Below are 16,392 nucleotides of genomic sequence, written 5' to 3' on the forward strand. Positions count from 1 at the left end.
TTTGAGAAGAAGTTCGCGATCTTCAAGAGCTACCGGCAGAACGCGACAGTCTCCTTTCTTTGCGATTTGGAAGCAAACCTCAATTCCCCTAATGGAGTTCAAGATTTCCTGCATAATCCCCCGAATTCGGAACGTGGTCAGATAGGCGGCACTCTTTGCTTCCTCACTTGAATCAAAGAGTCTGGTCGAAGGATCAAACAGAACTCAATTTCAGTTTAATTTCTGTGTTTTAAAAACTGGCGCAAAGCAATGTTCGAAGTTTTGCCAATATGTACCTAATGTTTCCGAATGGAACCCGTTATCAAAGCCAAAACACGTGGTGCTCTCAGGATTCTCTCACTCACGTGTAGCGCGCGCCTTCGCGATATCATCGGATCGCCGAAACGCGCCAAGAGCGAATTCAGCGCTGAGAAATCACTTTCGTTCTCACTTGACTTATAACCTTCTGTTGAAAGCGTTGCGTTGGTCGTTTCCTTCTATCCTTCTCACAGAAAAATAACGCCGGTCTCAAGCTCAACTTGGCGGACTGAGAGCTTGATCGATACGGCGCGAGATGGCTAGCATATGGATGCTTCCAGTGGCGGTCGCGAGATGAGATAACATCCCTTCTGTTTGTCGGCACGGGTTGATCCAATGGTTGAATGGTTTTAAGGGTATGCGATATGCATGCCGATATGAAACGAAACGATACACGAAATTTCTAGCATTGTCAGAGACGGAAAACTCAAAAAGATCAAAACTTTATCGTTTATCGAAATGATCGCTTGTATGGAGCATCTGGTGGAATTGCTATCATCATTCATAAGCGTATAAAACATCAACTTTTTTCGTCATTTGAAACCAAAGTTTTTGAAACTTTGGGTGTTTTTGTTGAAACACAGCTTGGTAAAAATTCTTTCTTAGCTGTCTAATTGCCTTCTCAATGCACTGTGCAGCTCAATATTTTGTTTCGAACTGACCTGCGGAAAATGACTCGCCATAAGTACGTTTTTTGGTCATTGGTGACTTCAATACCCTGACAGCCCTACTTGTTTTTCCTCTTTTAGATACCCTTCTACGATTGATTTGGTCGTCACCGATTCTAGACACCTTTGTAGCCAACTAGTTACTCATGCTGATTTTTATTCTCAACATGTCCCTGTTACATTTCAAATATCTCATGGAGTGACTTTCAAACCTATCAGATCTTCTTTCAATTATCTTAGAACCGACTGGAATGCATATAAAACATACAACAATAGAAAACAAACTTTAACTTCCTAATATGCATTGATAGAATACTTTCGTTTATTAGTTAAATTTATTTGATAAATCGTACACTCTAAGTCTGAAAAACTTCCTGTTAAAGCTGATGTTTCTCATGGCAGCATTTTGAGACAAATATTGTGCAATATTTTCACATCTGACTAACCTAAGTTACCTCAGGGATGTCAAAAATCTTTGTTTGTAGATGACATAGGTCTCTCCGTCAAATGACGAAGCCTGTGTGTTATCTGTAGGAGATTTTTTTTTATTTCCGTACGGGATTGGGCCGAAAGGTCTCAAAATTTTCATGAAACTTTTTCCACAGGCAGGGCTCATCAATATATGAATAAAAAAAAATTAGAAATATTCAGGGTTGCCTTTTTTTCGGGAAAACTAGGTTGGAAATTTATTGTTTTCTCCTGATACTACTTAGGGGGAGATCCCCCAGTACCGGACACTTAAGCCACTAAATTCATAATTCGAAAAATATTGGTTTTATGAGCTCGTGTTACCCATTTATGATAAATATTATCATTTTTATAGTGTATAAAAATAAATTTGAAAATATAAATATGAATTTTGACATTGCATTTTGATGATGTATTTTAGTACCAAATTGATCGATCTTGAAACGTGGCACCCAATACCGGACACGATCTGAAAATGCGTCGAATTCTGTAAATTTGAACATCATTGAATGTGTTTACTATAGGAATAGTATACAATTGCCAATTCAATGCATTCGCAACATTTACAAGAACAATTTGAGTTTTTCTTAGTTTACAAGATGTCCATCAAAATCCTCTTTCATATATGATGAAAAATAGCACATTTTTCGATGTTGTTCTGAATGTTCATTCTTCTTAATTTTATCGCATGTTTGATACCATGATCGACGGAATCCATGAAAAATGAATGTATTTTGAGACACTGGTGCAATAATTACAAAGATATCATATAACAAATTAAGCTGTCCGAAACTGGAGGACAGGAGGTGCTTAACCCAAAATTGTAATTTGTCCGTATTTGGTTCAATTATGGTACAAAATACATTTATACTATCAAGTTAGGATTATTTTCGAACATGCTTGCGTGATCCAAAGTATTTTTTCATATTCAAAATAATTACTAAAACGGCTCAATAATAAGGCGATACGTCAATTTTTTTAAGATTTTCAAACTTTTCTACTTTTTTAAAAAGGCATGCATATTTCAAGGATGTGTTATTCTACGCAAACATTAGTCTCCATGATAGCTTTCTTTCCTTCTAATACACCATCTTCATTGGACCATGATTTCTCAATTTTTTGACTTTGTCCGGTATTGGGTGCTGTCCGGTACTGGGGGATCTCCCCCTACTTTAAAAAATCATAACTCAAGAAGGAAGCATCATAGAAACAAAGTTTTTTTTTATGAAAATGAAAGCAAATTTTCTCAGGAATAAAAAAAATAACTGGAAAAAGTTTTTCACAAAATTTTCCATCGTTGAGAAAATTCGTAAAGAAAAGCCGGAAAAACTATGCTCTAACTCGTGGAAAATTTGAAAAAAAATATTTTTGAGAAAATAATTTCATAAGCTTTAATCGCTGAAATTTTTGAAATGTACTTTTTTTTCGTTTTTGAGTTATGGCCAATTTTGTAAAAAATGTGCAAATGTGCCATTTTGAGCCTTTTCTTTGAAAAATCATAACTCAAGAAAGAAGCATCGTAGAAACAGAGTTTTTTTTTTTAATGAAAATGAAAGCAAATTTTCTCAGGAATAAAAAAAATAATCGGGAACAGTTTTCCACAAAATTTTCCACCGTTGGGAAAATTCGTAAAGAAAATCCGGAAAAACTATGTTCCAATTAGTGGAAAACTATCAAAAATCTATTTTTGAGATGGTAATTTCATAAGCTTTAATCGCTGAAATTTTTGAAATGTACTTTTTTTTCGTTTTTGAGTTATGGCCAATTTTGTGGAAAATGATTCTTTGAAAACCCATATTTCAATCGAAGCATCGGAAAAAACAAAGATCTTTTTATCAAAGCAATTGCAAATTTTCTAAAACATCTGAAAAAAAGATGTGGGATTGGTATAAGTCGGAAAGGATGATATTTTTCATGAAAAATTACACCTTTAGGAAAAACTGAAAATAACTGTTTCTGCCTCAATTTTCCATTACACTGAAAAGGGATTCATTCTTTTCTTTGGAACAAATAAGATTATTATTATTATTATTTTAATTATATTTATTCAATTATTCAGTATATACTTACATTTTCATCTTAATACTATCTATTTTTTCAACCGGGAAGATTGTCTTTGGTTGCTAACACCAGAAGATTTTCGTTTCTTTGTATTATTAAGAACAAAGCATGCTGTATTTTCTTGGTTTTCATGTGCATCTGAGAATTCACTAGCAAATATGCTTCGTTCGTCTTTTGGTATAAATGAATGATATTTTTTGTTCCAGGAATTGGAACAAGGTTAGAAATCTTTCCTGAAGAAATTTTTCAGCCTCTGAATAGTCATTTTCAGTTGCATAGATAAATTCCCAATCTTTTTTAAATTGGTCTTTCATCTTTTGCGACACAGCCCAGTCGAAAAATTGTTTGGCGTTATTAATTTCTGCTGACTTTCTAATACTAGCATCTCTAGCCATTCGCTTAATATTGCAACCGATACCATCACAAGGACCTTTTCTATGTGAGGTTGGGAAAAAGTGCCATTCTGCTTTAATTTTAAAATCATTTTCATGGTTGCATACATTTTTGAAATTTTTACATTAAGCGAATGGCTAGAGATGCTAGTATTAGAAAGTGCTAGTATTACATGTTATCACGATGAAAGATATTCCAATAAATTGAATAAATTGAAGTTAGATACATTTAAACTTGAAATGCTAAAAGCTATGCAAATTATTAAGGCTAAAAGCTTTTCTGAGAACCGGGCTTTCCGAATTGGCATTCGGGGAACCGGCGTTCAGGGGAAAAGAAGCACAATCCACAGAACACCTAGATATAAGAAATGAATGTATTCTTTAAAATGATAATAATAAATGATTCAAAAACGAAATACCGCATACACTTATGGAGTTATGGACGCTAGCAGACACTCCTAACGAGAGTGAGAGTTTTTTCTCACGCGACATCAGCGCCGCAGCTCCGGACTTCTGCAACTTGCGCCGGTGGTGACTCAAGCCGGCGCGCGAGGTCCCAACAACAACGATCGAAAGGGGTGAGAAGATGATGTTTGTGCTCATTTGTTGATCGTCGTACAGCTTAAATTGGAAAAATAAGAGGAGGGAGGTTGTTTTAGGCCGCTGGATGGCTGCTGCTGCTCTTAACAGGGATGTTGATGATCATCTTTTGGGTGCGCGCGTAGCTTTAAGACTGAGCGGGCGCGAAAAATAGTATTTAAGTTATGTCAGCACGTAGAAGCCTTTCAGTTGTCACATGGACGACACTCGACTTTTTCCTCACCCTCTGGCCTAGTATGGCTGTTTCGAATTTTGTCGCGAATGCACACTAGAGAGAGCTTCCGAGCGGTTCTGATTGTGATATTCGAGAGTGAGTGTATCCTGCTGCGGTACAGGTGAAGAGCATATCGAGAACTTGCTATGGACTGTTGGATTTCGGGAGAAAGTGATTAGTGACGTTTGTGTGAAGGAAGATTCGTTCTGGACTATATTGTGGTTTAAAGGACTCTGAAGCTTTGAAGTGTTGGAAAAGTTTTAAAGGACAGTTAATCGTGCCATAGTGAGAAAAGAGTGGATTCCTGAATGTAAGTTTATTTGATTAATTTTAAGTTACCCGACTAATGGATTACAACAATATTGTAGCACAATTATATCAAGATTAGTAACAAGTAACAAAACTTGTTACAAGTAACAAAACTTGTTACAAGTAACAAAATTTGTTTATTTTTTATTAGAAGCACTTTGAAATTATAACATATACAAAACAAAATCAGTAATAATAACAGGCTGTTTCAAATTCGTTTTAATTTTAAACTTAATTATAACACAATTTGTTAGAGAAAAATCGAAAAAAAATGCTTATAGCTAATTTTGTTATAATTCAGTTATGGAAAATAACAAAATGAGTTATATTTTTGTTTGATTTGTAACATGATGATTTAAATTTTTGTTTGAATTATAATTCAATAACATTTTGTTTAGTGTGGAGGAAATTTTGTTATAACTTTTGTTATTTTAATTACTAATCAGCCAAAATTATTACATATTTTGTTAGAAAAATCGCGCTAACTGAGTAACAAAATCTGTTACAACTTTCCTCGACTTTCCTGTGCAAAGAGTATCATCGTACCTGGCACAAGATATATGTAGAAATGCGTAAATGGCAATCGAGGCAAAGAAAGTTTTTGTTTATAAATCTGGAAGTGCTCATAAAACACTGAGGTGAGAAGTAGGCTGTTTCCCAGTGGGACGTAATGTCAAGAAGAAGAAATTACACATATTTTGACATCATTAGCTTTTTGAGAAGGTCCGAGCAAAGTTATGATGTCCCAGTTCGATTCTCAGATGATCCAGGATATACGAATGCAAAAATTGCCGATATGATAAGAAAATCTTTTACTTGATAAATGTGGAAATTTTATAGAACACTAAGCTGAGCGGCAGACTCAATCACAACGAAGTTGTACTGGGGCGCTTAGTACTGAATCTCCGTATTTATTTTTAGGAGCTTCTCTTAAATTACTTAACTTTGCTATTTTTTATTTAAATTTACTAAGCTTGTGCAATTGCACAGAGTGCGCATTTACCCTGCTTGTTACATAACAATTTAACTATTGTGCCTGACAGAAAAAATACAAAAAAAGCGATTATCTGAAAATTTCGATATACCATCGGATTGTAAAAAAATAAATTAAACTTTGAACATTTTGCAAATTTGTCTTCGAAGACTCACACTCGACTTTTAACAGGGAATTTTCTATTAAATCTTCGAAATACATATCTGCACAAGATAATGAATTATTGTTCTACGGTTGTTGGCTTCCATGTTAAAATGCAATGAGTGTTAGTTTTAACCTCTAAAATCCCAGCTGTTCGGAAATTGTGTTATGTTTGGCATTTGAAACACAACGGTACTTGAATTTTGACACTGAAGAAGTCTGTAAGTCGCAGACGAAATAGGCTTATCTGTCAAGATAAGCAACACATATTAGAGTTTCAAGATATTTGCTCGCCTTACTAGTGATTTTCTTTTTGCAAAAAGTGAAGTGTTAAAGTTCAATTTGTAGTTTTAAACGTACTCTAATGATCCCTCCCCTAAATTTAATATGAAAAAGTGTAGCTAGAATCAAGCAAACACTTAAATCAGAATGCCGATCTCAGCTGTGCAGATTTCGGTAAAAGGTCGTTTGCTGACATCTCAGTAAAAGTGACGTTTGATGTCAGCGGCACCCAAAGATGCTGCTTTTAATAAACTTGATTTTTTGCTAACATATCACATAAAATTTGATTGCTGACCGCTCGGCTGTGCGGATTTCGAAAAAAAAAACAATGAAAATAAGTTGAACTCAACTAAGTGTGTCCTTCACTGTACGAATAAGTGTCCTATGGCTTAACAAATCCACAAGATTACATAGGACAGTTTTGTTCATTCCAACATGCAACCTTCTATATCTTAGTTTTATCAATTTTTATTTGAAATTTAGGCTACCATCGAGCTTGAGAGAAAAAAATTGCCTTCTACCATGATTACATTTGAAAATAATATACTTCAAGGAACAAAAATTTAAAATAAAAGAAACAAATGTTCGGTATCCCTCGGTAATTTTTTTTTGGGAAACACGTCAAATGAAAGCTAAAAACCTATATTTTCGAATAGTGATAGATTTAGCGATGCCTATTCGAGTTACGATGCCTATATCGAGTTACGGAGAGTTGACTGTAGTACTCAAAGCTTATAGAAAATTTATTTTGGAGTCAGTTTTGAACGAAGAATCTGAAGAAAATAGAATCTCAACACCCCTCAATTGCTTATCCTCAGGCATTGCAGAATTTGTTCTCATTTGATTTAGAAGCACGATCAGGTGTTTTAATTTACTGGTACGATAAACAATCCCCGAACATCCGATAGCAATAGTGTCCCCGAGGTTTGGAACTTGTTTAGAGGGGTTTTTGTAATGCACTGCTATCTCCCCGATCTAATCAGGGCAGTAGCAGTAAGGTCAAATGGACCAAAATGCCTCTCTAAGGATTTGTGTCGTTTCCTCTCAATGAAATCCTCATTTTAACGCCATTCGAAGTTCTAACAGTAACTTTACAATATTTGCTAGCCACCAACGTGAAAACATTTCCCAAAATTGAATTTCTTTACGGTTTTAAATCGTGCAGAACAGTTATGGAGTATGGAGAACTAGTAGTCAGCACCCAAGTTTTTCCATGAGTTTTCGCTGTGGTATGGAAACGCTTATTCCTTAATGAAATCATCGGAAAACCTCGATATTTAGGTGAAGTGGAAAATGTTTAAATGTTTACCGTTTAATTTATACATTGCCGACCAACAAAGGTCAAAAAGCTTCAAACCACTGGATTAAATTTCGCAACACTCTACATGAGGCATTACGCGACATTGAACTTCGTTACAAAATATCCAAACTCGATAACGCCGGATTGACGATACCATGACCATGGTTGTTTCGTGTTTCATTAGTTTGCTAGATCTTCATCAATGACCTTGAACAGGCTGCATAATTTGAATGAGGAAAAGATGACAACCCGAACTGGTTTGTGCGAGAGGAATTTTATGTTAATATATGCGTGCAGAATATGTTATTATGCGCGGGTTTCATAAATATTCAGAGCATGTTTAGGCTTTTTGATCTCCTAGTTTGGTTCTATGTCCATGTAATTTGAACAAGAAGAACATTTTATTCGGAGATGTTGCTGGATGATTGAATACATTGACATTTTGAAAATGTTAGAAACTATATGATCCAATTCAAACCTGATTATCTGGAGGATTTTCAAAACATCATTCCTGATAATAGAATTAACAGGCAAATCAATCAAGTATTCTAGAAACAGTTTAGAAAGGATGTTCTTAAAAGTCGAAGAATAAATGGGTTAAATCAATGCGTATCGAAATACGTCTGACGAATTGTATGTACATGATTTATGTTATGTCTATTAAAAATGGTTTATTACGATACCTACTCTTAAACTTAGGTTATACTTACAGGTGAGAAGATCATTATGAATTATGAAGGTGCTACCTGTACTTGTATGACACTGCATTATGCGAAACATATATTATACCAAATATACGTAAGTGATGCCCAGGGCCCAGATAGCCGTAGCGGTAAGCGCGCAGCGATTCAGCAAGACCAAGTTGAGGGTCGTGGGTTCGAATCCCACCGGTTGAGGATCTTTCGGGTTGGAAATTTTCTCGACTTCCCAGGGCATAGAGTATCATCGTACCTGTCACACGATATACACATGCAAAAATGATCATTTGACACATAAAGCTCTCAGTTAATAACTATGGAAGTGCTCATAAGAACACTAAGCTGAGAAGCAGGCTCTGTCCCAGTTGGGACGTAACGCCAGAAAGAAGAAGAAGGAACTCTGTCGAAGGAATTTCATTGAAAGGTTTTCATTGAAAAAACAAGTCTTAGAAGAATGATATTTACAAAAATTCTTGAAGAAAAAACTTGTAGAATCGCTAAACAGTTTATACTACTTTTATCACTTGAAGAACTTTTTGTAGTAATTAACGAATCGAAGAAGAGCTCTTTAAAAAATCAAGCACGAACCCTAAAGGGTTTTCAATTATTTGATGAATTCTTATAAGATGAATACCATAAAAAATCTCAAAAAATCTCAAGGGGTATATTTCCATTCAGTCAGATAATTCGTGGCAGAATCTCTAGGGTGGTTATTGGTTGAGTAATTCTTGGGAAAACCACGGAATATCTTGATGAAGGATACACTAATAAATCATTTCAGTGGATTTCAGAGGTCTCCTCAGTGGAATTCTTAGTTGAAATCGTGAAAAACTCTCACAATGATTCGTGTAGGAATTCTTGAAGTATCCTTCAAAAAAATCCGTGTAGAATTTTCGGAAACTCTGTGGCCACTTATTTAAAAATTTCTGAATGAATTGACGTCCATAAAGAAAATACTAGTCATATTACAGTGGTTTTACACCGGAAGCAAATATTTCAGAAATTACTCGAAAAATTCTTGGTGGCATTATTCACAATATTTTGTAGAGTTACTACACTCCCGTGCAAAAGTTTGGGTACACCCCCTCAAAAACATGCAACAGTGTTTAATTTAAGCGGCATTCGAAAGACAAAGAGTATTTTTCCAAAAACATTTTTTGAATTTTGTATACTAAATTTCTACTTAAAGTAGTTAGTAACTACTAGTTACATTTTTCAAAAAATACACTGAAAAATTATATCTAATTTCCTCAGCATTGAGTCGACCAAAATTTTTAATCAAAGTGTCATTAGAATCGTAATCTTATATTCTTTGAAGAGACCCCACGAAATTTTGGTGGAAAAATCTGTTAAGTATTCAAAATCAATGAAACAGTCAGTCAAGTCATCGTGCAAAAGTTTGGGTTCACCCTTCAGTATTATGTAAATCGTGCAAAAGTTTGGGTTCACTTGAGCCGCGCGCACATCATTTTTGTCAATATCTTTGCCATTTTCAACCGATTTTATCAGTTTAAAGCTTTTTTGAGCGCTAATAATAGCGCCTACATGATTGGTTTGAGATTTCACAGATTTGAGTAAGTTCAGGTGAACCCAAACTTTTGCACGATACACCATACTGAGGGGTGAACCCAAACTTTTGCACGATGACTTGACTGACTGTTTAATTGATTTTGAATACTTTTCAGATTTTTCCGCAAAAATTTCATGAGTGCTCTTCAAAGAATATAAGATTACGATTCTAATGACACCTTGTTTTAATATTTTGTTCGACTCAATGCTGAGGAAATTAGTAATGTTTTTCAGTGTGTTTTTTTTGAAAAGTGTCACTACTTTAAGTACAATTTACAAAGTTCAAAGAATGTTTTTGGAAAAATACATACGAAGTAAGAATAACTCTTTGCCTTTTGAATGCGTCTTAAAGAGTTTGAATTGGACGTGTAATCACAGAGATATGAACTGAACACTTTTGTATGGTTTTTAGGGGGTGAACCCAAACTTATGCACGGGAGTGTACATGAAAGCGTTTAAAAAGTTTCGTTGATTTATTGCTAATGTCGATTTTAAAGAAGTCCAGGAACAAAAATCTGCAAAATATCTTGAAAGAATTCCTAAACGATTTCTTAGAAGTTTTTCTCGTTTTGGAAAAATCTTTGAATACGTTTGATAAGAAAAGGTCATGGTACAATTCCATATAAATAAGCGGGAAAAAGTGAATATTAATGATTTCAAAGCCGTAATTAGACTCAACATTTTCAAATAAGGTATCTGAGCTTACATAAGTATCTACACTAGCGTTTAGCTATAAGAAAGCTCAGTTTTCTCATGTGTGAAATCGATTGAGCAACAAGGAAAATAGCTTACAAAACAAATATTTGTGAAGGCTTTTAAATATGGAGGCCCCCGGACCCCTCAGTCCACTTTGAACCTAGCCCTAAGGGATAATTAGGGGCCCCTGTACATCGCTGATCCAAGACACCTCCAAAACTTATGCTTGTCATGCTCATTTTCTTTTTGGAATCTTACAAACTGTCAGTTTCCTATAAGCTATGTCGAACTTTTAATGCTATATTTTAATCTACATAGCAATTTTGGTACCCCTAGAGGCCTGGGGGCCCGGTGTGGACCGCACCCACCGCACCACCCCTGAAGGGGGGGGGGGGCAGCTCCGCTACTGGAGGTTATAATATCTTAATAAGATATTATTTAATACTTCTTCATATTAATTTTTGATATTATATTTGACCTTTAATCTCTTATCTCCAACAAAACAATAGCGGATTATGATCGTCAGTACCTAATTATTTCAGAACAACAAAATATGATCTTAGTCAGCTTTTTCCACTTGCTCGGGTTCTTTAATCATAAAGTAAGCATCAAATTGGGTAAAAAATAATAATTATCGGAACACAAATAAGAGCGAAAGTTGAAACTAACAACAAAAAGAAGGAGATGGAGAAGGAGGAAAAGAAGAAGCAGAACAAATGAATGAAGTAGAAGTAGGACAATACACTTTGATAGAGCGATTTTTCGACTGTTTTAACAAATTAAACTTTTTTTTATAAACTGATTCACGTTCCCACTAATACTTGGCCTTTCCTTTAAACTCAGTGTCTTTGAATTTCAAAATATACGTTTCCGAAATAACTTCTTATCTTTGATCCACCAATACCTGTCATAAATCTCTTCAAATCTAAGCATTTGATGTGATGAATGATGTCCAATATCCAAACGTCCAATCATATTGCTCTTCGTTACCGCACGAAAGGGGTGAACAAAACGATAAATCCAACGTAAAACAACCCCCAATGTCACCCACTTATCGCGACCCCTGCAGTGACACACTTTCCGCTCCGACATTGTTATCATTGCATCACAGAGCCCAATCCTCCTAACCTCTCTGAGCAGCGGTAAGTAGTTGAGTGATCATAAAAGACGACGACAAACCAGTTCCAGATCTGTAGGTACAAATCTAACACCATCGCGTCCCGTAGATTATGCAAACACACCAAACTACTCCCACGCGCTTTCCTTCCTTCGATAATTTCAATATGCATATGAAGCTCAACTGTTCAAAGAAACTTGAACGATTCACGAATGCATATCGAGAGGAGCAACAGGGTTTGCCTTATATCCTCCCCGGAGACTTTTGATTCATAACGATTTGAGCCGGGCAGGTATGCGTAGGGTGAGAAGGGGCACGTTGGGTCATGGGGGCAAGAAGAATTCAAGATCTGAAACTCATAAGAGGTTTTTACACTGAAAGCTGTCCTTGGTTGTGGATCAGCATTTATGTATAAATACATTTTGTGAGAATAATAAATCATAAAGAAATTGATATTTCAAATCTGTTTAAGCGTGCAATATTTCAATCAACCAATAGAAATAAACTTTCGACAATTTATCCTTTCTACCTCATTCAAATTTCAATAAAATTTTCCTAGACCAAAAAATATTCAACGAAAGACTAGACCAAATAATATTTGTAAAGGACCAAATGCCGATTCGACCAAATTTCAGTGCACTCTTGGTTAAATGTCACTTCGACCAAATGTCATTCGAACAAATGTCATTCGACCAAATGTCCTAAAGCGTTCTCCTTAGGGCCAATCTTGCCCATCCTTACCCTATATGTGCGCGCAAGCGGCAGAATAATCGAATATTGTCCGCTTTTGCGGCCCGGGCAATTTGTGCTGCGATAAAACTAAATTGGAAAGGAATACACTCGTAGCAATAAATTTTTCCATACGCATCCACCACAGAGGAGGAGTACCTACTCGCTTGCGCTGTTGTGAAGCGACATTTGACATTTGAACGCATCATCGCCGCGCATCGGTATGACACAGCGCAACGGGTCACATTATTGCAAACTCCGAGATCTCCGAGTTGCGTTGTTGATGTGTTGATTTTATATTTAGTGACTTTCGATGGCGGCGGTGAGCGTTTAGATCTTGCATGAAGGATTCAGGGTACGTGTTCTGGTATACGGCATAGTACCAGTATTCGCCACCCCGTTTCAATAAGAATACATTGATTTCTGACGAATTCAGGAACAGAAATTAAAAACATGACGGTTTAATATTCTTCACCCCTTTTTTCACAACAAAAATAAAATTTCTGACCAGTTGTTATTTTTTTTCTTCTGATAAACATGGAATGTACACAATTCAAAATGTGTTTTTGATTGGATCATACAAAACATGTTTTTTTGAGGTGGCAAATACTGGTGCACCTACCCTACCACTGGAGAATCACCTGTGCTGATGTGGGGCAATCGCGCTGGGAAACGGATTCTAGCTTCTCATTCCGGTATGGACGTTCTTGTTTGGATTGGATTGCAAAATATCTGTGTGGGATATGGCGGAGATGGGGTTAATTAGTTTGATGCCGCTCAGATCGGTAATAAAATTAGTTATTGATAACCTGAGAGAGAGGAGACAGCTGGCTTAGATTGCGAGCTCCCAAAAGTCAAGGGAACCTGTCATCAACTGTCACTAGAAAACCGCACATTCGAAGGGCAGAGCGTGGAAAACCGTCAAAATTTGGCCAATGTAAAGCTGGATCAGATTAAAAATTCAGGTTGTTTTCCTGTGCTCTCGCATACAAAATCGATGATTATTTAATTATTGTCAATTGGACTCAAATTGCTATTAATATTTATGAATTTTGTGATCTTTTTGATAATAAATGGGATGTGAAAATAGTTTTGACCTAGCTTGTGCTCTCTGAACCATTGTGCACAACCCAAACATGAGAAGAAGAAATCAAAGAAGCCAAGAAAACAAGCCAGTTGTCAGTGAGCTGTCTCCTCTCTCTCAGTTGATAACCTGCCTCGGTAATTCGTCCTGAGCGCAACGACGCAAAGCCGCGAGAAGGGTGGTTGATTCATTGATCTTTTTCATTGCGAAACGTTTGTACAATTTACTGGGAAAGGTCACATTCATTCAAGTTTTGCTATCACGTGTCAACGGTAGTGACAGTAGGTAGTAGGCTTTCAACAATATCTACATTATGTTTATTTATTTGGGGCCTTCCTTAGCCGAGTGGTTAGAGTCCGCGGCTACAAGGCAAAGTCATGCTGAACGTGTCTGGGTTCGATTCCTGGTCTGTACAGGATCTTTTCGTAATGGAAATTTCGTTCACCTCCCTGTATCGTATCGTCGTACCTACCAAACGATATACGATTACGAAAATGACAACTTTGGCAAAGAAAGCTCTCAGTTAATAACTGTGGATGTGCTCATAAGAACACGAAGCTGAGAAGCACGCTCTGTCCCAGTGAGGAAGTAATGCCAAGAAGAAGAAGATGCTGTTTATTTAAAAATTGTAATCAGACGTTGTACCTAATGTCTTAACCAAGAGAATTCTTTCCATAATTTAAATATAAAAAACCCTAGGTACCTCAACAAATTTAGACCTAAATCCGGTACCATCACTGTTTTCAATGTTTTAATGCATGACTCAAAACTATAACTCACATGTGATTTTTTTTCTGAAATTCTCATCAAATTCAAAACTATTGTAAAACTAAAGAATTCTGATGTCGGTACCGAGTACTGTAAAAGTTAATAAATATTGATAAAAAAACTCCCTAAAATTGTTGGTTGTAGTCCCTGAAGGAGTTTTAGGTGAAGAAGATTGTCATCGTAGTTTGCGCACGGCATTGATAATATTCGTTAGCATACCCAACGTGGCTAGCCACGTTTCAATGCAACTTGGAAGCGAAATACTATGACTATTCTCAGATTGAAAATTTCTATGTTCAAATACAAAATGAAAGCTTGTTTGTTTATCTGTCAATAACTGTGCGAATGCTCTAAGAACATGGTGCTGCAAAGAAGCCTCTGTCCCAGTGGAGATGTAATGTCAATACAGTTAACTCTCCCTTACTCGATATTGAAGGGACCATCGAGTTAGGGAGGTATCGAGATACAGAACACATATTTTTCAAATTTTCAACTTTTTATTATTTTGTCAAAATATATTTAGTAAAAACAATACCATTTTACCACATTTACTTTTGTGACTCTTTTTTACCGATCAGCAAAAATTAAAAATTTTAGCACCCAGAAATTGGCAGTAAACTTTAATTTTACTATCAATTTAATCATAATAATCAAATCCATGAAATTCATTAACGTTTGGAGGACATTTGGAACTTTTCATGAAAATATCGAGTTAGAGAGGTAAACTTACTTGGGAAACTGAAACAGATAGCATCGAGTTAGGGAACATCGAGTTAGAGATGTATCGAGTTACAGAGGTATCAAAGCATGCTAGATTGAAGGTACCGCGCATTCCATCGAGTTAGGGGAAATATCGAGATACAGTATCGAGTAAGGGAGAGATGACTGTATATTGTGGATAATGATTATAATTTTGTTGGATTTACCCGTCATCGACACACGCATGATATAGTCCAATCCAATTGCCTGCGTAGTAGTGCAATGTTGACAAAAAAATTTCTTTGTTTGCTGTGAGAACTGTCACAACATTGCTTTTGTTTGCTGTATGAAAGAAAATATAAACAGAATTACTGCTGAGCATTGACTTCTTTGTTGGACTGACGTTGAGTGAAAGCTTGAATGACCTTAAACAAACATCGACACATTTGCATTCTGAGGAAATCGACTTGTGTAAGATTGATTGTGCGTTGGTATTCGTGGCAGTTTGCTTGTGGACCTCTATTTGACTGAAAAATCGCTCAAATGTATGCTCAAACCATACTCTATTGTGTTTTCAAAATGATGGTGTAGTGTTCTAATCTCAAATAATCACCCAGACAACCAGAAGTCGCATGAAAGTTCACGTAATAACTCGTTTATTCATACAAAATACATCAAACCCGCAAAACACGGTGGATAAAATTGTCAGACTAATGAGTTTCCTCGCATAAAACACTTTTTTGCTGAGTTCATTTGTACATTTTGTTTCGTCTCGTACACTCGTACAAAGTAAATCGAATCAATCCGTAGCAGCTGTCAAATCAACATTTGTTATCATAAGTTAAGTCGCATAAGATCACAGGTTATTTCGGTAGAAAAATTTTACACTCGCATTGTATGCTATTATTCATCACACAATATATACACGTATATCGCCTCCACTTTTGTATGTAGAAGGCCATTTTGCGACATCCTATAAGTGAAATTTTGCACAAACAAAGCCTCCAGGTGATTTCGTTATACGTACATTTTGGTTGTCTGGGCATAGCCTCAAGGTGAAACATCTTGGAATTCAAAGATGGCCGTCACAATGGCCGATTTGTGCTTCTACTCACTTTTTCAAAGGCACTAAACTGGAGTAGGCAAACGTTTCTGGTCTTCTTATTTTAACCTTTCTGCTTGTGTATAAAGCCAAAATAAAAAATGCGCTGTTGTTGGATGGTTTCTTAGCGAGATTAGTGCCTTTGAAATTTCAATGCAATCTTAGAAGTTTAATTCCAAACTGTTTCACCTAAAGCACTGTAGT

This window comes from Aedes aegypti, chromosome 3 (genome assembly GCF_002204515.2).
Source record: "Aedes aegypti strain LVP_AGWG chromosome 3, AaegL5.0 Primary Assembly, whole genome shotgun sequence".
NCBI lineage: Eukaryota > Metazoa > Arthropoda > Insecta > Diptera > Culicidae > Aedes > Aedes aegypti.